At 40.5% G+C, this 24,127-nt stretch overlaps 1 protein-coding gene across 1 annotated transcript in view; it reads right to left on the reverse strand.

Annotated features, from left to right (window-relative positions):
- cfap299 (cilia and flagella associated protein 299) overlaps positions 1-24,127 on the reverse strand; it is a 616,657-nt gene that overhangs the window by 47,511 nt on the left and 545,019 nt on the right. The window lies entirely within an intron of this gene.

The raw sequence follows: 24,127 nt of genomic DNA on the forward strand, positions 1-24,127 counted from the left end.
GTGCATTGGTGTTTCCATACCAGGCAATCAATATACTCTTCACTGCATATCTATAGAACTTATTGAAGTTTTAGATATCTTGCTGAATCGCTGCAAACTCCTAAGGAAGTAGAGCACTGTCGTGCTTTCTTTGTAATTGCACTTACTGGGCCCTGGACAGGTCCTCTAAAATGATAACATCAAAGAATTTAAAGTTGATGACCTTCTCCACCTCTGATTCCCCAATGAGAAATACCTCATGGACCTGTGGTTTCCTTCTCCCGAAATCAACAATCAGCTCCTTGGACATTAAGTAAGAGGTTGTTGCTATGGCATCATTCAGACAGATTTCCAATCTTCAATATGCTGATTCATCACCAACTTTGATTCGACCTACACAGTGGAGATATCAGCAAACTTGAATATAGCATTGGAGCAGTACTTAGCCACACAATCATAAGTGTAAAGCAAGAACAGCAGGGGGCTAAGCACACAGACCGTGGTGTACCTGTGCCAACAGAGATCGAAGATAAGATGCTTTTGCCAATCTGAACTGAGTGGGGCCTGCAAGTGTGGAAATTGAGGATCCAATTGCACAAGGAGCCAACGTTGAAGCCAACGTCTTGGAGTTTATTGAGGGAATGATGGTACTGAATGCTGAGGTGTAGTCAACAAAGAGTATCCTGATGTATGCATCATTATGCATTATATTTGTATTCATGATGATACATTATGCATAATTTATGATGATGTTTGCACTGCCAGGCATCTCTGGATGTCTTGCAATGTCCCTGGAATGCAACATCGCACAACATGAACATTTTGTAACTAACTCACATTTTTGCAGTTCTCTGCTTCCTGAGCCACTGATAATTAGTTCAGACTTTATTTTAAAACATAAATGGTTCTTCACACTTTCAGTCTACACTAGTATCAATTTATTTTGTTGGAAGATTATACATTATCTTGTCCTAAAGCAGAAGAACAGTGCAAAAGGCATATGAGTTGTAAAAAGGTAGTAGATCAGCATAGTTTTATGACCATTCCCACTGAATTCCATATTCCTTTTGGAAAGCCCCTATTAGAGTTCATTCTCTGTTGTAAAGTCATGGTAATTTAACAACAATATACAACCTAAGCACCTTCATTTACACTAAAAATTCTTTGCTGGGGCTCTATCAGAGCAGAACTGAATATGTTTAAGCTTCTGATACAGTTCAGCAAGGATGAAAGGCTAAAAGAAGCAGCAACAGAAAATTCTTCCTTTAAGTGCTTGTGGCAGGTGCTTGTCATGCATAACCATCCTGTTGGCTTATCTTAGCAGATCTATTCAAACCAGACATATGCTTCCATGTATTGGCAATGCAGACTACAATACTGACACTTTCCACTGATGTACTGCACTGGGGTCTACTTTGGGTGCTGGATGCTAATGTGTACCATTATACGGCCTGCTCTCCTTCAATAAGCAAAGTTGACATGGCCTCATATGTGAATTTGGCATGCCTCTGTCAGGCATTCTTCAGCAAAATTATTGTGGTAACAGCTGGCTTACATTAATCTATAACTTTAAGCACATCATCTTTGTATTTAACTAGTGATTCTCTATGTGTGTGTCAAAGCACACTTTTAGTGCAACTACTAAAATCAGTCATTAGGTATCAATTAAGCATCTTTTTCAGTAGTCTGCAAAAACCCAAATTTATATTTCATTAACCCCTTGAAATCCAAATGTTTAAAGTTTATTTCAATTTAAATGCTAGATTAGTTAATAAAATTTAATGAAAGGATTGGGGTTTTCTGCATGTGTGCCGCAATGACTTTTGCGTGAACATCGAAGTTTACAACACAGCTGGAGGCTATCCATTCCCTTTCACATTCTGCCAGAATATTAAAAACCAATCCTAATCAAAACCAACCTTTTTGCCCACTCCCTCGCCACAGGCTCTATATTCTTCCACTTCAAGGATATTTCATGTACTCACTAAGATAGAACATTCTGTTCTCTGCTTAAGTCTTCCTTCCCCCCCCCCCCCCGTTGTTGAATTCTAAAATGATAACTGTTCCATCTCAATGAAAGGAAATTAATTTTCCCTTTTCACCCCATTAAAACTCAATTTACAATTTCATTTTAAATATTAGCTTCGTCTCCTCTCTCTGTAGTTCCAACAGCTTGTTTCACCTTATAAATATAGTTTTCCAACCCTGGTGCTTGCTGTGAACCTACAATGTTTTAAGTCTATTGTATACAGTTTTACCTTCACTGTATTTCAGTAATTTGTTGAAATAAATCCTCCTTGATGTTCTTGTTATGTATTTCTGTAGAGACCTCCAGCAAGTATGGGCTAATGTCCGGTGCAGGTAATTGGGAGTAGGCAGTTTAAATGGCATGACATGGACTAGATGGGCTGAAGGGCCTGTTCCTGTGCTGTACTTCTCTATGACTCTAATTCCACTCAACAAAAAAATACACATGTCATACATTTCTTCTTGAATGTTGTGATTGGGGTTGAAACGGCTCAGGGTCTTACAGTGTGTGTTGTTTTGCAAGCTTTAAGTGTAGGTACTGTTTGCTATTTAAATTACTGCTCAACATTTACCTTAGACAAACAAAAGATATAGACATACACAAGCCCCACCAGATTTTAAGATGACAAGGTCCTGTTTTTCAGATGTCAATACTCAAAGACCAGATTGGAATAGAATCGGGCGTAATGCAGAATGGAAACAGGGTCTTTGGTCCAACTCATCAATGCAGACCAAGATGTCCAGTTAAGTTAGTCCCTTTTGTCCATGTTTGCACTTACACCATCTAAATATTTCCAATCAATGTACCCATCCAAATGTCTTATAAATATTATGATCTGCACCACCCTCTGCATGAAGTTACCCCTAAAATCTCTTCTAACTCTTTCCTCCTCTCCTTAATCTCTGCACTCTAATTTTCAATTCTGTTTTCCTGGAGAAAAGGCTGTGTAGATTCACCTTTTCTATTGTTCTCACAATTTTATATACCACTGCAAGTTCATCCCTCAGTATCCTAAACTCCTCAGAATAAAATCCTAGATTGCACAACCTCTCCCCAATAATCAGGTCCATGAGTCCTTGTAGCATTCCAGTAAACTTGTTCTGCACCCTTTCCAGCATAATGATGTCTTCCTACAACAAGTTAATCAAAGCTGTACATGATATTCCCAGAGTGGCCTCAAAAATATCTCATACAACTGCAACATCATGTCTCAGTTATTATGCTCAGTGCCTTGACTGATGAAAGCCACCTTCTTCACCACGCAGTCTGGCTGAGATGCCACTTTTAGAAGTGATGTACTACACACCTATTTCCCTCTGTTCTACTACTCTCCCAGGGCTGACCTATTAACTGTGATAGTTCTTCCTTAGCTTGACTTCCCAAGATTCAGTTCCTCAGCCCACTTAATTAGTTGATCATGATCTCCCTATAATTTTTGATATCCTTTTTTTTTCTGTCTATGATACCACCTATTTTAGTGACAGTTGCAAATTTACTAACCGTGCCTTTACATTCTCATCTATATAATTTCTACAAATGATGAATAACAATGGGCCCAGGACCATGCGGCACACCATTAGTCACAGGCCAAACAAGCAGTCTGGCTTGGTTTTGCTGTACTCCTTAAATATAGATACAACATTAGCCCTCTTCCACTCTTATGGAACTTCACCCATGGGGGAAGATAACACAGATATCTCTGCAAGGGCTTCCACAGCTTCTCACAAGCTTCACTCAAATTCTGTGGATGCATCAGGCAATTTATCTACTTTACTGAGCTTTAAGACTGCCAAGATTACTCTTTGATTACTAAGTTACTCTTTGATAATTGTATACGATCCGAGGCATAACTCATTTTTATCAGTTCTTCAGCCTTCATGATCCTCTACACTTTAAAAACTGTTAAGGAATATTCATTAAAAATCTCATCCATTTCCTGGGAAATAAACCATAGATGACCATGTTGATTTTCAAAGGGACCTCTTATTCTTTCCCTGGCCATCTCTTTACTTTTAATATACAGTAGCATGCACAAGTCTTAGGCACACACACATATGTATAGCTAGGGAGCTTAAGACCTTTGCCCAGTACTGTATTTGTCAACGTGGAGCGGAGAGTGTGTTTGTATTTCTTTTGGGAGCAAAGGATGTTGGGAATGGCAAGAGTGGAGCTCATGGGAGGGGTGTGGAACAGGTGGCAGAGAAGGAGTGCCAGGGGTAGAGGGTGTCATGTGTGCAGACACACCCGGTTCTGAGACACTAAGCAAGGTGATTTGATTCCAAATTGAACAATTAGTTTATTGATCATTACAGAATGTCAGTCTGGTGCTTCCTGCTCCCTCCCCTCTCCATTCCCCTGTTCCAACCATGATTCCCCCCCTCCCTACCCCCTTCCCACTCTCAGTCCACAACAGAGACCCTTATCAGTATCAGGTTTATCATCACTCACATATGTCATGAAACTTGTTTTTTTGTAGTATAATACATAAAATTACAACAGTACTGTGCAAAAGGCTTAGGCACCCTTGCTCTTTATATATATATATATATGTGCCTAAGTCTTTTGCAGAGTCGCATAGCTGTAAAATATCTTCGGTTTTCCCCTTAACCTTGCCTGCCAGATACACCTCAAGCCTTGTTTTTGTCTCCTGATTTCCCTCATACATGTACTCCTACTGATTCCTTAAGGTTGTTATAGTAATGGGGATAAGCTCCCACTACCTATTAAATGCACCCTATGGTGTGCACCTCAAATAGCCTCTGACAACCAAATCCAGCTCCTAGCCTTCATGAACATGAGAAAATTTGCAGATGCTGAAAATCCAAGCAACACACACAAAATGCTGGAGGAGCTCAGCAGGCCAGGCAGTGTCAATGGATAAAAGATCTCGGGCTGAAACATCAGCTGTACTTTTTTCCACAGATGCCGCTTGACCTGCTGTGTTCTTCCAGCATTTTGTGTGTGTTGCCTGGCCTTCACGTGCGGCTTAGCAGTGGAATTGTGGAATTGCTTCTATTGACGGGAGAAGGGGTAAAGACAGATTACTCATGTCTTAAACCAGTTGATTCAGGCAGATGGGACTCATCAGCCGTGGTTGGCAGCTCATCTAGGAGAAGGAAAACTCTGATCCCAAACCTCTGCTGCTTGCGGCTACACCCACTCATGGGGAAGGCTTCGGGAGTAAACCCCGAGAAAATATTTGGAGTTGGGAGTCCCTAAGGCAGTCCTACATTCATCTGAATAGTGACTGGCAACTCCTGCGATGCATGCTGGGCCAAATTGTACTGGTCTCTGCCGATCATTTGGGTTCATCAGATGCATGGAGAGGGGGAGCTTGCTACATGGGCAACAGCTTGCTCTCCATATTGTACTGCTCAGGTGTGCATATCCAGACAGCAAAGATACAACAACCATTGTTTGACCTTGACCATTGGAGGCCCATGTGTACTCCTATACATCTTATACTCATCGAGGGATTCACTTGATCTCAACTGCTTAAATCTGATATACACCTCTTTGTTTTTCTTGAAGAGAGACTGAGTTTCTCTTAATAACTTAAGTTCCCTAAAGTTTCCAGCTTTGCCTTTCACCCTAACAAAAACATACTCACCCCTGAATTATTGACATTGCACTTCTAAAAGCCTCCCACTCATTAAGATTTCCCTTAGCCTAAGACACCCAAACTGACTGCAGCAATTTCCAACCTAAAGCTTCCAAAATTAGCCCTGTCCTAAGTTAAGATCTTAAGTTGTGGACCAGTCCTATTTTTATCCTTAACTATTTTACAGCTTAAAGTATGATGGTCACTGGTTGCAAAGTGCTTCCACTGATACTTCAGTCAGTTGATCCTTTCCAAAGGAGAGCTCCAGTGTTGTGACCTCTCTAGTGGGTGCTCTACAAATTGATGAAGGAGACTTTCTTGGGCATAGCTGACAGATTCCATTCTGCCCAAGCCCTTTGCAATATGGATGACCCAGTCAGTTTTATGCTACTACTAATGTTACCCTATTATTCCTATAAATACTTGCAAACTCCGTACACATACCACCTCCTCCAATTCCCACTGGCTAATGGGTTCCTGTAGTACAGTGCGATCAAAGTGATCATTTCTTTGTGTCTAAGTTCACTGAGCCGCAGTATACCCTCTCTAAGCGTTGTTGTTATGTTCTCCCTCAAGAACCACAAGAAGTCTGGGCATCACCTCCAAGAGGTCATCTCACTTGCAAAGTGGCAATTCCAGACTAACAGATAATCACAGAGGGATGCACACAACTATGGCAGGGCTGGAATGCTTTTACCCCATACAAAACAATGTAAATGGCAATGAAGTTTCACTCCCAGATGAGCTCAATGCCTTTTATGTTCATCTTGACTAACAGAAGATGGGGGCACCTTCACAAAACCTGCACAGCGTCCGTGACCCTGTGATCTGTCTTTGAGGCTGATGTGAGAGCATGCTTCAGAAGGCATCTGGTCCAGGCCAAGTACTGAAGATCTGTGCTGGCTAACAGGCTAGAGAGTTTTTGGACGTCTTTAAACTTTTGCTTCAGCAGTCTGTGCTACCCACATGCTTCAAGCAGGCATAAATCTTACTAGTTCCCACGGTAAACTGCTTCTCTGATTATTGAACAATACACACACATCCACCATGATGAAGTGCTTTGAGAGTTTGATCATAAAGCGTATCAACTCCCGTCTGAGGAGAGATCTGGATCCACTCTAATTTGCCCACTATCACAATAGATCAGCAGCAGATGTCATTTCATTGCTTCTTCGCTCAACTCTGAAACACCTGGAGAATGAGGATGCATATGTCATGATGCAGCAGCAGTCAACACTATCAGTCCCTTGAAACACATCACTAAGTTCCTAGGCATGGGTCTGTGCAACCTCTCTGTGCAACTGGACCCTTGATTTCCTAACTGGCAGACCCCAGTTAGTCTGAATTGGCAACATCTCCTCATTCAACATCAGCACAGGACTGTAGCTTAGCCCCCTGCTCTAATTATTTTATACATATGGATACAACCTGGTCCATCACAGGCAAAGTCTTCCCCATGATTGAGTATTTTTATATGGAGTGCAGCCACTAGAAACCAGCATTTAAAGTTAAAGACCCCCATCATCCAGGCCATGCCTTCTTCTTGCTACTATCACTGGGCATGAGGTACAGGAATCTTGAGGTCCCACACCAGCAGATTCAGGAACAGTTATTACCTGAGAGCCCATCAGGCTCCTGATCTGGTATGGATAGTTTTATTCACCATTACTCTGAAGGAATTCTACAACCTACTGACTCGATTTCAAGGACTCTTTGCACTCATGTTCTCAGTATTAACTTCTTCATAGTCACTGAGTTTAACTGGAAATCATCATTTATGAGCATGTAACATTGATCTAGTGGTTCAACATCATCTTGCTATTGACATACTGCTATTTATAAAGATTTGAACGGCATGATCCAAATCCATTCAAGGTTCATCTGTGAAATAGGAAGAAACTTCAGCTTGATGACCTTGCATTGCAATCTTAACTCTGCAGATGCTGCCTGCTGATTATTTCTGGAATTTTAAGCTTTTATTTCAGATTTCTAACATCCGTAATATTGTATGTTGCTTTTGGACCATTCCAGTTCAATATTCCATGAATCTCAAAAGTTGCTGGGATTATATTGCAAAATGTGGATATCCAGTATGCCCATAGGGAACAGGAGCAAATGATCTGTTATTCACAACCTACCTTAGAACTCACTGATAACAGGGATTGATGAAAGTAGAGAAGATTACTGATTTCAAAGGAAAGTTGGATAGATGTTTGAGTGAAATAAACTTGCTGGACTATAGAATAAGTGAACATAACTGACTGAATTGCTCCACAGCGAGTCAAAATGAACTGATGAGCTTTCCTGGGCTGTAGGACTCCATAATTCTCTCTTGAAAATGCGAGAACATTTATTATAGGCATCCACATAACCATTGTTCTCTTATAGTTCAAAGATCAATGTAAAAGAGGTTTGTAAATAGAAATGTACAGCATTTCTTGCTGATAAGTGTATATGCATATTTTCTTTCCACATTTTCCACTTTCCTCTTCCACCCAGAATCTGCAACTCACTGTCTGTCATACCACTGGCATTTCTCTGGCAGTGTTCAAGGCTTCCTCCAACATGTCTGTAACTTCCTCTCAGTTTTCACATCTTGTCAGTCATGTAAGTCCCAGGTGGAGACCAAGAAATATCATTGCGCTCAGATGCAGAAAGATTCTTCATTGCTGTTCCTGTAACAATTTTGGCTTACCAGCCCTGAACTAAACCCCTGAACCTTGAGGACTGATGATCCATTCTTAGTTTGGCCTCTACCCTTTGACCTGTTTGTCAAGGGTAACGCTACCGAGAGCCAAAGCTCTGACTGCAGCTAACAGAACTCTTCAAGTCACTGAACCATGCAAACCTCCAAACTATGACAAGGTTGTGGTCCTCTTGGAAGAGAGTCTGCAAGTTCTACTCCATTCCCCTTGCCCTTTCTAGCATCTTCTTATACTCTGATCCTAATGCTTCCTTAATCTTCTCATTCCGCTTTGCTCATTCCCTTTTTACTTTCTCCCCAATAAGCAGATGACAAACTAAAGTTTAAAAAAAGGCTTAGGAATTACTTGCATAAGTGTAGCGCATATAAATAGTAAAAACCACATAAGCCGCATGATAAAGACAAAGAACAGAGCAGCAGTGAAATGATCCAAATTAGAGAAATGGCTAACGTGAAATCCAAGCAAATTGGATCAATTTGCCCGTAACACCAGGATGAGTGAAATAACCTTGAATTTGAAATGACTATAAACAGCCATGAGGAAATAGTCATCAACTTGAAAAGAATCAAATAACCAGGAATGCTAAAACCATGAATTAAACAAGCTGAGTTGAATCACGACATAAACAAAAATAAACAGGGAATATTGTAGTGGGTCTGTATTGGGGTAGGTTTCCAGTGTGGTTCCTGGACAGAAATCTATCATTGTGAATCTGTCAACAATTGTAGTAATTTCCTGTAGTGGGTGGGAAGGGCAAATACACCTGATTACATTTTAAATGGCTGAATGGATCAGTGAACAGCAAATGGGGTTCAGCTAAAACAGAGGGAACAAACAGCTTTAAGCTGTCAAGACAGACAAAGAGGAGTTAATCATGGCTCCATGAATAGCAGTAGAAAGAAATATGATCATGGCAATGTTCTGATTCACGGTGAGATATTAATTCATATTAAAGCTCACAAGAATTGTCATGATGGATGCAGAAAATCATCTCAAACATTGTAAATAATAGGAGTAAGTTAGGCAGTCTCTATTAAAAGACACAGACACCGCAATGTCTGTTTCATTCACCACTATCGTTCCTTATGTAAGCAATATGATAGCTTTCTGATGCCTGGTAATTAACATGATCACTCTTGAGAGGCTGTTTATGATTGTAGAGGACTCAGAAATGTGAATGCCCAGCATCAGTGAAAGCCAAGTGGCACCATTTTAGTCTAACATACGTCTTCTAAAGATGAGCTACTATGCATGCTCAAACTGCTGCCCATTTGTGCCTGGATACCAATGTTCCAAGTGGCTTAAAGGGTTTCAGCCGATCCAACTAATTATTAGAATAATGCACACAAAATGCTGCAGGAACTCAGCAGATCAGGCAGCATCTATGGAAGACAGTCAATGTTTTGGGCCAAGATCCTCATCAGATTTTCTAAGGTGCTAGACCAAGAGAATGACAATATTTCTGTGAAATGTAAATCTACTATTGCCTCTGAAAGTAATGTTTCTGATTCTGCTACAGAGTGTCCACCAAAACTCTGGAGAGACATGAGACTGCAGATGCTGGAATCTCATCAACAAGGGAGGTGATAAATGGAACCGATAAGGTCGGAATGATTGGCAGATGGTACCAGATGTGGCAGGGAATAGGAAGTTTAGTACAGCACACACAAAATGCTGGTGGAACACAGCAGGCCAGGCAGCATCTATAAGCAGAAGCACTGTCGAAGTTTCGGGCCAAGACCCTTCGTCAGGACTAACTGAAAAGGAAGTTTAGTAGGTAGTTTTGTGACAGTGGGGAGGGAAGCAAAACTGGGTGATTTGGGGGCTGGGAAGGGAGAGGAAATTGGCAAATTTGGTTGAGAGAGTCAGATTGGATCAGGAGAGAGAATGGAACACAAGGAGTGTGGGTTACCTGAAATTGGACAGCACAAGTGCAAATACTGTGCCTGTACTAATCAAACTCACTCCGAAGCTCAGTCCTCTAGACAGAGAGTTGCTCACTGTTGTTTTCAAGGGAATCTGCAATATCACCCAATGAAAGTCAATAGCCTTCCACCAGTTAAGCTAGGCTAGTACTATGCTGGCCAGTAATGCAGATAAGACACATAGATGACAAGCCATGAAGGTAATACAAGGATGATGAAATTATGCTTTTTATGCAATGTGGAATGCTATGATATACATTTAGTGTGCAATAAACATTTATTGTAACCCAGCGATGCTGTGCTGGTCAGCAACTGAGGGAAGGTACTTTCCAGGAGGGTTGGTGAATAGAGAACAAGCCTTGGGATTAGTAGTGTTGTGTGTGGATGAGATGTTCACAGGCAGCCCAATCCGAGAAGATGTCTATGTTTCCTCCTCTTCATCCTGAGGATCACTGCTCCTCAGCAGAAGGTGGAGTAGGATAAAGAAAAGAAACTGCTGTAGCCAAGAGCTGTGAGGTTATGTAGGTTTCATGAATCTCAACACCCATGTACTGGCAAGCACTGAGCAACCAAACTCATGCACAGTTGTTTGTGCAAGTAGCGTAGTTTTAGAGTGGCAGCTGAGCTTTTGCGAGGTGTCCATAGATGCTTCTCACACCATTCGGGGATGCTGAAATGCACGTGTCGCAGCAGACAGGTACTGATGCACAGAACCTGGCACTGAGCTACATGATTTGCTGATTATACATGTTTTCCAGCTGAGGAAATGTAATCACCCTTGGTTATGGTAGCGATAAGATGATATACAATATAATCCAGATAATTGGGGCACGTCAGGACCAATATATTTTGGCCCATTTAAGTCGCTGCCCCAATTAGCCAAAACTTCATGGAAATAGTTATAAAGGTATTAAAAAAGACAAACTACAATTTAACCGAGTTGTAAGTTATGCATTTAAATGAAATAGAGAACGTACGGAACAAATTATAACACTACCAGTACTACTGATGGTTGTCCGTCATGTCAGACGATGACAAGAAACCTGTGCAGGGGAGTTTTTAAAAGTAGAAAAGCCATTGCACTGGGACAGTTCCACTCTTTTGACTTTGGAAATCCGGGTCTGGAGGTATGAGTGGACGGCACAGCTTGGGTCTTTCCTGGTCGCAGTGGGTGACCATGACCTCTTCTGTGCCTTATCGTGCCCCTCGCTGTCCAAACAAAGCTGTAGAACCACCTTCCAGGCTGTTGGATCTCCCTGTAGGTCTCATCCAGCCACTCAGTCTGTCAGAGCTGTCTTTTGCATGCTAGGACAAGTATGTCCCTATCTCACCAGAGTATGAGACCCACTGGCTACCCTCATGCAGTTTAGCCCGTCTGTTGAAGCGGTGTACCGGGGTGTGGCTGCTGACGCTTGCAAACTTGCAGCCACAGGTGAGAGCTGAGTGTTGGGCGGGAACCAAACCTAATATTCCAAGTGATTGTGGATACCTTCAATTTCTTCATAATTCCTAACTTGTTGAAGTAGTGAAATCATTTTGTTTACATTCCTGGCTGTTTCTGGCATCTCTGTGTCTCAATGCTTGAAACTGCAATGAGCTAAACAGTTCTGAATTGTTTTACTGCTTATTTTTCACAAACTAGCGGTGACATAGATCACTGCTTTTTGAGCACAAACACATACAACTGACGCTCTTTTAAAAACTGTTCACTCTAAGCATGGTGTAGCATCTAACAACCACACAAGCGCGTGCATCAGAAACTGCTGTCAGAAACTGCTCGGCAGAACAGTCCCAATTAAGCAGCATAGTGACTCAAATAAACAAAGGGAATCCTGACTAGTTTCTTGATTTGCTTTGGTTCGTTAAAAGTTGTCCCAAATAACTGGCTGCCCTGATTAATTGATGGCCCAATTAACTGGAATCCACCAAATGTGCAATTAATGGTAGCCAGAAGGATTGGCAAAATGGAATAGTAATGTGTGTTTTTCATCCATTGTTCTCTGATTAAAAGAGACTTGACTGTAATCAGTTCTCTCTGAGAAGAGAGCTTTGGTGACTTCCCTTACATAGCATAGAAGAGATTGCACATATCACCAATTCCAGTCCATCTGACACATAAAGTTAAAAAGGTATAGTCACCAGCATTGGAATCTTTGCTCTGCTTGAAAATTATATTTATGAGTGTACCAATGGCAGATTACAGCAATGTCAGCCCTGGAAACTGCTCATTTCCCCCTCTTGTTCCATCCTTATTCCCTTTTACAACATGCTAAATTGATGAATTGGTTCAGTATTGTCATATGTTCTAATTCCAATGAAAAACCTCATTTGCATTCAGTCCATACAGATCAATCCATTGCAATGGTGCACAGAGGCAGTGCAAGGTAAAAACAATACAAGGGTGCAGAATAAAGTGTTTGGCCCGGGAGGAAGGCAGAAGGTTGGGGTTGAGAAGAAAGTTTCAGCCATGATGAAATAGTGGAGCAGACTTGATGGGCCAAATGGCCTAATTCCGCTCCTATATCTTATGGCCTTAAAGCACAGAAAGAGCAGTGCAGATAGACATCAAGGTACAAATTCGTAATGAGGTAGATTATGAGGTCAAGAATCCATTTTATCATTCTAGGGATCAAAGCTGTCTTCAAGCCTAATAGTTTTTTTTACAGGCTTTATGATTTTCAGCCTGATTGGAGGGGGCAAGAGAATGGCAACAATGGATGAGAACTTTGATTGTGTTGGCTACTTTATCAAGACAGTGAAAAGTGAAGACCAAATCCACGGAGGGGAGGCTGGTTTCTGTGATGAGCAGAGCTGTGTTCATCACCTTGATAAGGGGAATGACAAAGCTTAAGGGGAGTACTTCAGTGTGCATTCATGACTGGTGTATGAAGTCTTGAAGCTATGTTAGATTTCTCAGCATCTGCCCTGCCACACTCTGTAGACTTAAGCAACTTTAAAGGACACTAGAAAGCACAGATATTAGTACAATCTTAAGCAACACCAGGCAGAAATCATGCAAAATTAATCTGCAGTTTTATAACTGTCCCCTTTGAGAGCAGAATGCTGAGCTCCAAAGTGGCAACACTGGCATCAAATCAGCAAATTGATGTCATGGTCAGCCTAGTACACTGATGAGTGTCAGCTGCACATATGCTAACACTTGTATAAGTATAATATCTGGCACGATTCACATCACAACTATGTGCACATGTTGAACATTTTTTTTTTACCCAAAATTGCACATGTGGGCTCAAAACTGTGCATGCTACAGAGCAGAGTTTAAAATTTTTATTGGTATTCTTGTAGGATCTGTAGACCCGAGAGCCAACTTTCCTATCCAGGAGCAACTACATAGAATAATAGAGCTAAAGAACATTTATGACAGAAGGAAGGCTATTACTTCTGCGCTAATTGATGAAGATTTACCCAGCTTAATCCTGCCAATTCAGTCCTTTGTCCTGCAGGGCACAGCTCTTCGAGGACACATGTATTTCTGAACTGGGGAGGAGATACCCATATTATATGTTTTAAGAACAGCTTATTCCCCTCCGTCATCAGATTTATGAACACCACCTTATTATTCGTCTTTTGCATTATTTTTGTAACATAGCAATTTTTTCTTTGCAGTATACTGCTGCTGCAAAACAACAAGTTCCATGCCACGTGTGAGTAGTAATAAACCTGACTGTGATTCACATCTGACTCTACCACCCTGTCAGGCAGTGAGCTTCAGAGCCTTTCTATTAGATTTCATTGGATCCTGGGCAATTCTCAACTTTTGGTTTGCACATTGGTGCCAAGATTGACATCAAGGATTGAGCTGCTCAACCCAGTGCAAGCTCATCAGGCAGGTCCACCCAAATGTATTGGAGCCAAACTCCATTGACTTAAATGCTCACTTAGCAGAAATAGTTAGGTTAGTTGAAAATAGGAGCAATTGCTCTGAAAATAATGGCGAAATAGACTATTATGCTTTCCCAGCCTGGGACTCACCATTATATTGGGAAATATTTGTTTGCAAAATAGAAGGACAATAGGTTGAACCTTACCAACCACATACAGGACAGACTCTTTTCTATTGAAACAAGGGAAGTAACTGAATAAAAAACCATGCTCACAAAAATGTGTTTTTCATTCTGTTAACACAACTAAAATTCACTTCATTTCCTCCTCAATGTGCTTTTGTTTTCCCTGTCATTGTTTGGATTTTATACACACAATGAAGTGTTGGCTCTTTTTGCTTAACTTGAAGAAGGTGCCCACAATGACAAAATAAGGGGTTTGTCATGGAATAAAAAGAGGAAATGCTGGAAAAAACTCAATATGCCAGGCAGCATTTGTGGAATTGGATTTGGTTGAAGAAACCAGCTGATTTTCAGCAAAACAAGTTTTATTTTTGCTTTCATTTACTAAGTAATGGGGACGGGAGAGGTTTTGGGGATTGGAGGGTTGTAGATGTTGTTCCCTTATTCAAGAAAGGGAGTAGAGATAGTCCAGGAAATTATAGACCAGTGAATCTTACTTCAGTGGTTGGTAAGTTGATGGAGAAGATCCTGAGAGGCAGGATTAATGAACATTTGGAGGGACATAATATGACTGGGAAAAGTCAACATGGTTTTGTCAAAAGCAGGTCGTGCTTTATGAGTCTGATTGAATTTTTTGAGGATGTGACTAAACACATTGATGAACACCTTGCTTTGTGGATCTGGTACTGGCTTGCCCACAGAAGGCAAAGAATGGTTGTAGATGGGTCATATTCTGTATGGAGGTTGGTGACCAGTAGTGTGCCACAGGGAACTGTTCTGGGACCCCTTGTCTTCGTGATTTTTATAAATGACCTGGATGAGGAAGTGGAGGGATATGTTAGTAAATTTGCTGATGAAACAAAGGTTGGGGGTGTTCTGGATAGTGTGGAGGGTTGTCAGAAGTTATAGAGGGACATCAATAGGATGCAAAACTGGGCTGAGAAGTGGCAGATGGAGTTCAACCCAGGTAACTGTGAGGTAGTTCATTTTGGTTGGTCAAATATGATGGCAGAATATAGTATTAATGGTAAGACTCTTGGCAGTGTGGAGGATCTGGGAGCACTGTGCTCAATTTTGGTCACCTCACTACAGGAAGGATGTGGAAACCATAGAAAGGGTGCAGAGGAGATTTACAAGGATGTTGCCTGGATTGGGGAGCATTCCTTACGAGAATAGGTTGAGTGACTTGGCCTTTTTTCCTTGGAGTGATGGAGGATGAGAGGTGACCTGATGGAGGTGTATAAGATGATGAGAGGCATTGATTGTGTGGATAATCAGAGGCTTTTTCCCAGGGCTGAAATGGCTAACATGATAGGGCACTGATTTAAGGTGTTTGGAGGTAGGTATGGAGGGGATGTCAGGAGTAAGCTTTTTACGCAGAGTGGTGAGTGCCTGAATGGGCTGCCGGCGATGGTGGTGGAGGCGGATACAATAGGGTCTTTTAAGAGGCTCCTGGACAGGTACATGGAGCTTAGAAAAATAGAGGGCTATTGGTAAGCATAGATAATTTCTAAATTAAGTACCTGTTCGGCACAGCATTGTGGGCTGATGGGCCTGTATTGTGCTGTAGGTTTTCTATGTTTCTATATTTCTAAAGTGGAATTTCTCTTTTCTGAATTTGGTTTCTGTCAGGTTTTAATTCTACAGGAGTTCTGGCATTCTGCAACAGAAATGGCTTGAAGCTTGTCGTTGAAGAAAGAAGATAATTTTAATCCTTACTGGATTTTCCAATTCCTCATTCCCATCTCCAAATCCACCTGATTGCTGACTCCCCTAAATTTTTCAACTGGGGAAACTTCATTTGTCTTCATCCATGTTCATGGAATTTCCACGTCCTTTTTCAATGTTTAGCTATTTCTGAACCCAACAAATCCTTTATCCCAAATTCTCCACTGGTTCATCTCTTCCATTTTCCTAACTCTGACAATTTCTCATTAGAAGTTCTCTGTTTCTGACCCCATGAACCTTATCTTTGGCTGTCCGTGCAACTGCAGCCTTTAAGCACCATGACAATTTCTTTTCTTCACAGATTCACCCCATCTCCAACTTTTAATTATAATACACATGAAGGGTGTTAACCGACAGTCCACTTCCCTCCAGGACTGTTGTCTCACCAACTGAGTTTCTTTAGTAGTTTTTATTTGCTCCAAATCCAGCATTAGCAGCCTCATGTCTTCACATTCTCCCTTTCTGAAAACCTTGTGATCTCCAAGTCATCCCACAATCCTCAAGTTTACATATCACCCCTTCTTCATTAAATACTGATGCTACTATTAAATGCCTGTGACTTCCTACTGCGTGAAAGAAACATTGCAGTAACCAACAAGAAGGCAAGCTGCAAACCGGTTAAGAAATTCAATTTGAAAAAACATTTTACAGCATGCCTGGTTTACCAGAAAACGTCCCCTATTCTCGTCAAACAGATGCTGAAAATCTTGAGTGACGCACACAAGATGCCGGAGGAAGTCAGCAAGTCAGGCAGCATCAATGGAAGGGAATTAAAGGTTTGGGCCAAAATCCTTCATCAGGACTGGAAAAAAAGGGGGATGAAGCCAGAATAACGGTGGGGGAGGAGAAGGAGAATAAGTAGGCAGCTGATAGGTAAAACCAGTTGAGAGGGAGTAAAGTAAGCTGCTAAGAGGTGAGAAGTGGAAAAAAATAAAGGGCTGAAGAAGGAATCTGAAAGGAGAGGACGGTGGACCGTGGAAAGGGGACAAGAAGGGGCACTAGAGGGATGTGATGGGCAGATGATAAGTAGAAAAGCAAGAAGGGAACTACAAACGTAGAATGGGCAATGGAAAAAAAGAGAAGGGGCAAAAATTACCTGAAGCTAAAGAAATTGAAGTTCATGTCATCAGGTTGGAGGCTACCCAGATGTAATATGAAGCGTTGCTCCCCCAACCTGAGTGTGACCTCACTGTAGTGGTACAGGGGGCCATGGACTGACATGTCAGATCGGTGGGGAGGGATGAATGGACAAGGGACTCGTGCAAAAATTGATCCCTATGGAAAGTAGAGAGTGGGGGGTGAGGAAAGATGCACTTAGTGCATCTTACTTGTTCTTACTTCATGCCCACTCCCCCACTCATCCTCTTTCCCCCCTCATCTGATTTCATTTATCACCTGCCAGTATGCACTCTTTCCCCTCTCCACACCTTCTTATTCTGGCTCCTGTTTCCTTCCTTTCCTGTCTTGATGAAGGGTTTTGGCCCAAAATGTCGACTGTTCATTTCCCTCTGAACCTGCTGAGCCCACTGACATTTTCTTGTCTTTTTTTCATATAATTAACCATCAATAAGTGATTTCCAATTGCAAAAAAATTGAAAGGTTTTAGGGTTATTGCTACAAATGGGGGAAGACATGGTCACCTACACAAATTAGAAACCTAAAAAGACATACTTTGTGCAGAAAATTTCTTTGGAGTAACAGGTGAATCTTTACTCCTGTCTCTGATTATAACGATGAATGTCAGTACTATAACTAGAACATGTTGAGGACACCTATTCCCTTTAACCAAAAGTGAGACAGACATTCTGAATTAAAGAAAGCATTTTTAACAAAATATAGTCCCATTATACTTTGGCCCCTTGAATTGAAAGCGAAGAACTAGATCAGAACAACAAATGTGCCAGGGTCACTTGATAGCATTGAATGTGGCACAATAAATCAGAATAGTTTATTTTCCCTTCACATGGACCCCTAAACTTTATGAACATCCTTTTGATAATCACTTCTATTTAAATACATGAAAACTTTTAACGTGAAATCATCTCCAAGTAGCATTCATCTCTTCTGACCTTTCTACCTTCACAAACAAAATTGTTGCCAGACTACTTTTCATAGCCCCAGTCCTCTTTCTTTATCAGAAAACTTGCCCTCTGTCCATACTCAGACAATTAAGTTCTGCCTTTAGTTTCCATTGGCTTAAGTTGGTTTGAAGCTGGCTGATATGAAGAGGAAGTAAAACATCCTCATCTGGCAGACAGGTAGCAAATTAATTCCCAGGAGACTCATTAGCGGATTAGTGCTTGTCAGCATCTGCTTAATAAGAGATATATGACCTTAAACTGGTCTATCTTTACAATAGCTTGATTTATTTATATTCCAAAGTGGCAAAGTTGAAAAGAAGCAACACACAATATGCTGGAGGAACTCAGCAGGCCTGGCAGCTCCTACAGAAGAGACTAAACAGCCGACGTTTATGGCCGAGAGCCTTCATTAGGACTGAAGAAAAACCATGAGAAGTTAGAGTTCTCTTGTTTTTGAAGTTAAAAAGTAACTGGAACTTACATGACTTGTGTGTCCACAGACTTAGACGTGTTTTGGAAATAGGATGGGTGCAATCCCAAAATAATGGAAGATGCCTAAATACCAAGTTCCCAGTCAAGGTGAGATCATCTCTATCTTCCCAAGGCCCACTGCTGACCAATATCACCGTACTGAGGAGTGAGTTCCATGGGGTGAACATCTGCAATAGTCAATCTTAGTCCAACCTTTGTTGGTCATTGGCACGACCAACAAAAGTTCATCAGTACCGTTACTTCCTCGGGAGAAATTTGGCATGACACCTTTGACCCACACCAATTGTTATAGATGCATCGTCGAAGGCATTCTATCCAGATACATCAAGGTTTGGTATGGCAAATGCTCTGCCCACGATCGCAAGAAACTGCAGAGTTGTGGACACATTACAGTCCATCACAGAAACCAGACCTGCATCTTTGACCTTTGTTATTACTTCTCATTTCCTTGGTAATGAAGCCAGCATAATCAAAGGTTATGCCCACCTACATTGTTTCTTTGTCAACCCCTCCCCACCCCATTGTTCAGAAAATAAAAAAGTCTGAAAGCATGTCCTATTAGGCTCAAGGTCAGTTTCTATGCCACTGTTATAAGGCTATTAAATTGCTCCCAAGTACAATAAGTGAGCACTTGACCTCAGAATCTATTGCATTGTGACCTTGCACCTTATTGTCCACCTGCACTACATTTTCTCCAACCATCAGTTTGCACTTTGTTATTTGTCTTACCCCAAAGAACTATTGTAATTAATTGATCTGTGTGAACACTATGTAAAACAAGTTTTGCACTGTACCTTGGTACACGTGATAATACTAAGCCAACTTACTACATGTGGTGAGAGAAATGGAGTTACCATTTCATCAGAATGCAAAATTTTAAGATGTACTAGGAAGGACAGAGAAGCAGATAGGGAGAAAGAATAAAAGTGTAGGGCTATGATACAAAGGCAGAAAGAATTAAACTAATGAATAAAAGGGATATTTTTATATGTTTGGGGAATTTGGTTATTCCTGGCAAGGACTGCATTTATTACCTATTTTAATGCCCTTGAACTGAATGGCACATTGTATAGCTCAGGATAGAGGGGTCTCCATTCAAAACAGAGATGTGGAGAAATTTTGTTAGCCAGAGGGTGGTGAATTTGTGGAATTTATTACCACAGGCAGCTGTGGATGCCAAGTCATTGGGTGTACTTATGGCAGAGCTGGGTAGGTTCCTGATTGGACACGGCATCAAAGGCTAATGGAACAAATGATCACCATACAGTAACAGAACATGCCAGCACACTTTCCATCACATATCTATAGGGGGTTGCCAAGGTTTTTGATGACATGCCGAATTTCTGCAGATTCCTGAGGAAATAAGCTGTCGTGCTTTCTTAGCAATTATATTTACGGTACATGATGGGTCCAGGATCGGTCTTCTGAGATAGTGATACCCAGGAATTTAAAGTTACTGACCCTCCCCGCCTCTGATCCTCTGATGATTACTGGCTCATGGACCTCTAGTTTCTCTCTCCTTAAGTCTACAATCAGTTCCTTGTTCTTACTGACATTGAGTGAGAGTTTGTTGCTATTACAAACACTCAGCCAAGTTTTCAGTCTCCCTCTGTATGTTGAAATGCAAGATCAGAGTGCAAGCTTAAATGGGGTGAGTAAAGCAAATTCTTTTACAAAGAGAGTGGTGGGTGCCTGCGGTAGTGGTGGAGAAAATCAAGAGGCTCTTTGATAGGTGCACAAATATGCAGAAAATGGAAGGCTATCAACATTGTGTAGGCAGAAGTGGTTTGTTTAATTGGGCATTTTATTATTAATTTAATTAATTTAGCACAACATTGTGGGCCAAAAGACCCGGCGGTACTGACGTGTTTTCTATGTTCTAATGACTTGATAAGTCAGGAGGCACAGGAAATTACAGATGCTGGAATATGGAGCAAAGCATAAAATGGTGGAGGAAATCAACAGGTAAGGCAGTATTTGTGAAGGGAGATGGGAAAGTTCATGTTTCAGTTGAGTCCTCTCACCAGTTTAGAACCTAAACTTTAGATGAAGGGTCGGAACCCAAAATGTCAATTGTCCATTTCCATTCCCAGATACTGTTCGGTCTATTGAGCATCCTGTTTTCTCTTTGGTTAGTTAAACCAAATCAATCTCAACCAAATGGTATGGATTTGGAGTCACTTCCATACCAGACTGGGTATTGGTGCAGATATCCTGCAGTCAGGTGGGTAGTTTTTGCAGTGAGCATTACCAAGAAACTTTAATTTCCAAAATCTGGATAATTAGTTTTTAATTTTTAGTCAAGGCCTCTAGATTACTCATAACTTGAGTATTGTTCCACAACTATGCCCATTATTATATTAAGTCACAGGGAAGATGTCACCTGCGTAAAACATTCCTTCAGTCAACGTCTTCTGAATAGGTCATGAAACCACATATTTCACTTCTTTTATGTCTTTTACGTTTGTTTTTTTATCTTGGATCTGATTCTGGAACTGTTAGAGCCTGTGATTTGGTGTTTGGAGATCATTTGAGTGTTCCAGCGCTCTGCAGAGTTTGAGAGGATTCTGGGAGACAGAGAGTGTGTGCTCGAACCTTGTGGTGAGCAAGCTGCCGGACAGGGTGTGAGTTAAAGTTTCCATTGTTGGTCGATCAAAGCGATGAGGGAGATTGAAACATAGAGGTGAATGCAGAAGGTCAGCGGTGGCTGTCTGCATTTTGATCTCTGTTACATGACTGGAGAGGGGAGAGCCTGCTGCTGTACCCAGAGAACGTTACCCAGGATTTCTACATTTCCGCTATGGACTTGAACTATAGACGTTTTTCCCTGTCTTATAGTTTTATATTCTGTGCATTTTGCCTGATCTTTCTTGTCTTTTTTGTGTGAGGAGGAGGGATTTGGGGGTTGATGTTCTTGTTACATTTTTGTTCATTTTTTGTGTGGGGAGGGGGATTTGGGGCTTGATGATCATGCTGCCTTACTTTTCTTTTTTGGTTCCATGGCTACCCAGAGAAGATGAATTTCAGAGTTGTATACTTTGATAATAAGTTAACCTTTGAACCTTTGTAAAAGTGAGAGGGAATTGGACAAATAAGAAATACAGAACATGACCAGAACATATGTGTCAGTGTAACTATCTCAGTTTTACATCTATCACAATATCTATCACAACATTGGGAAATATTTTAGAAAGTCTCTCCTTCGTCAAATGGTAATGATGTACAATTTTAAACTGAATCAGTGAATGACTAGCACAGATCGAAGAAGAATTAACCAACTTCAGAATCCACATCCAATCCTCCCATATAAAAGTCAAATTGAGTTCCTTCTCCCAGTCCTGTCTAATCTTAAGTCAAGGACGCTTATCCCATTGTAATAATAAATTCTTCCAATAGAACCTTTCAATGAGGGGTTCATGTTCATAATAGTCAGCCTCCAATATGGAAGGAAAATTACTTAAATATTTTTGTAAAAAATGTCTATCTTGAAGATATTGTAAAAAGTGTGAATATGAGAGAGAATACTTATCGACTAATTGTTCAAAAGACATCAATCTGCCTTCTTTAAATATTTCCAAAAAAGAATTAATACCTTTATTTTTCCAAAGTAAAAAAATTGGATCACTCCAAGAAGGTTTAAAAAAGTAATTACGATAAATTATACTACAAAGTTTAAATTTTTAAGATTAAAAAAATTACAGAACTGGATCCAAATTTATAAAGAGTGCTTAACCACAGGATATAGGTTTAAATTAGCAACTTTAGCTAATTGTATAGGTAGAGCAACTCCTAATAACAAAATTAAATAAAACTGTTTCACAGCTCTCAGTTCCAGGTCTACCTAAATTGGCCGATCAATCCTATCAACCCAGTATAACCAAAAGGACATATACAGCAAATTAACAGCCCAATAATACATTCTTAGATTAGGCAAAGCAAGACCTCCATCCTTTTTCAACTTTTGCAAATGACATTTACCAATTCTTGAAGAAATACAGAAGGACAACAAGAGACAAATTGAAATAGCAGAATCAAAGATATAGCATGAAAGACTCCCCACTTTCTCTACATTTTAAACTCTCTCTGACCATGATGAGGTAATGAGAAGACTAACTACTCATCTCTTGGAGATTAAGATAGATTTGAGAATGATCTCTTTGGAATATATAAAACGCTCAAACATTTGACAGTGTGGACTCCAGGTGAATGTTCCTCCTAGCTGGGAAGTTCAGAACAGTTATAATCTCAGATTAAATAATCAGACATTTAGAAGGAGAGATTAACTGCCTTGGCATCAAGGCAATATAAATAAAGAGCGTAAGCCTCAGATCTGAAAACCAGGCATCAGTGAGAATCAAGGGGAAAATTATGCACTAACAAGAGCTACAGTTTACAAATGATTGCAGGCCCTCATTGCAGAAGTTCTTCAGGACAGTGACCAAGGCCTATGCATTTTCAGCTACTTCATCGATGGCCTTTACATCACAGTGTCATAGGCAGGATTGTACAATGTTCAGTTCCACAATAACATAGAAAATAAAGTATTCCATGCTACAAAGAGTGAAGATACTCAGAATGGACTGAGAAGGGCTGTGTAGATTTTATACCATATGTACCATCCCCACCAAGAGAGCACCCTACCTTTGACTTCCAAAGAAAGCATCGTTGTGAGTTCCTTAGCTTCAATACCAATGACCAAAAGCCTTAAATGACTAAACTCAGCGATGAAAAGTTATGAAGTACAGTATCTGAAGTGTATCAAGTTATGAGTACTTGGAAATTCAATTTCAATGGACAAAATATCAAGAAATTGACTATCTATACCCCACATAATTTTCACATTAAATCGTATTACCCTTATTCTGAATTAAAGTAATTTCTATTCTATCTCATAATCTGGGACTAATAACATTCATTTTTGTTCATAGTCTTTTCCAAGAGACTTTCTGCAGATATAACCTGACCATTTCAATTCACTTTTTCTAGACTGAGACAGTATACAGTATAAATTTGAAGCTATGCATGAATATTAAACCACAGAATCTCTTTTAGGTATTCTATTTGAACAAAGAAGTGCTGGTTATCAGTGTTTGGCTGTTTGAGAAATTAGGTAAGATAATGGTGCTAAAATAGTAACAAATCTAACAATATAATAGAGATTCAAGCCAGGAGACAGATCATAAACTGATATTTAACAAAAGCATATGGACACACCACCCTGTTTTCGATATTATCCTGCACTAAAGTGATGCACTGTTCATAATGATATGTGCATGAAATGTTTCTGTTCATGATTTCAATCAAAACCTTAATTTGTTTATTTTAAATGGATTAAAGCATTACTTGACACAGTGGAGAGAGGACTTCCTTACAAAGGTATTTAAAATTTATATAGATTAACTATGATGGAGTAATAGTCTAAGTTTCTCCTTTGTCATCTGCAGTATTTACTCCGTCCATTTTAAAACTGCTTTAGCATGAAAAATGAAGTTTATGAGGGTTAGCATTGTAAAGGGTGAACAGCTTGAAGTCCCTGGTGTTAACATTTAGAGGATTCATTTT

This window comes from Hypanus sabinus, chromosome 14 (assembly GCF_030144855.1).
Source record: "Hypanus sabinus isolate sHypSab1 chromosome 14, sHypSab1.hap1, whole genome shotgun sequence".
Taxonomy (NCBI): domain Eukaryota; kingdom Metazoa; phylum Chordata; class Chondrichthyes; order Myliobatiformes; family Dasyatidae; genus Hypanus; species Hypanus sabinus.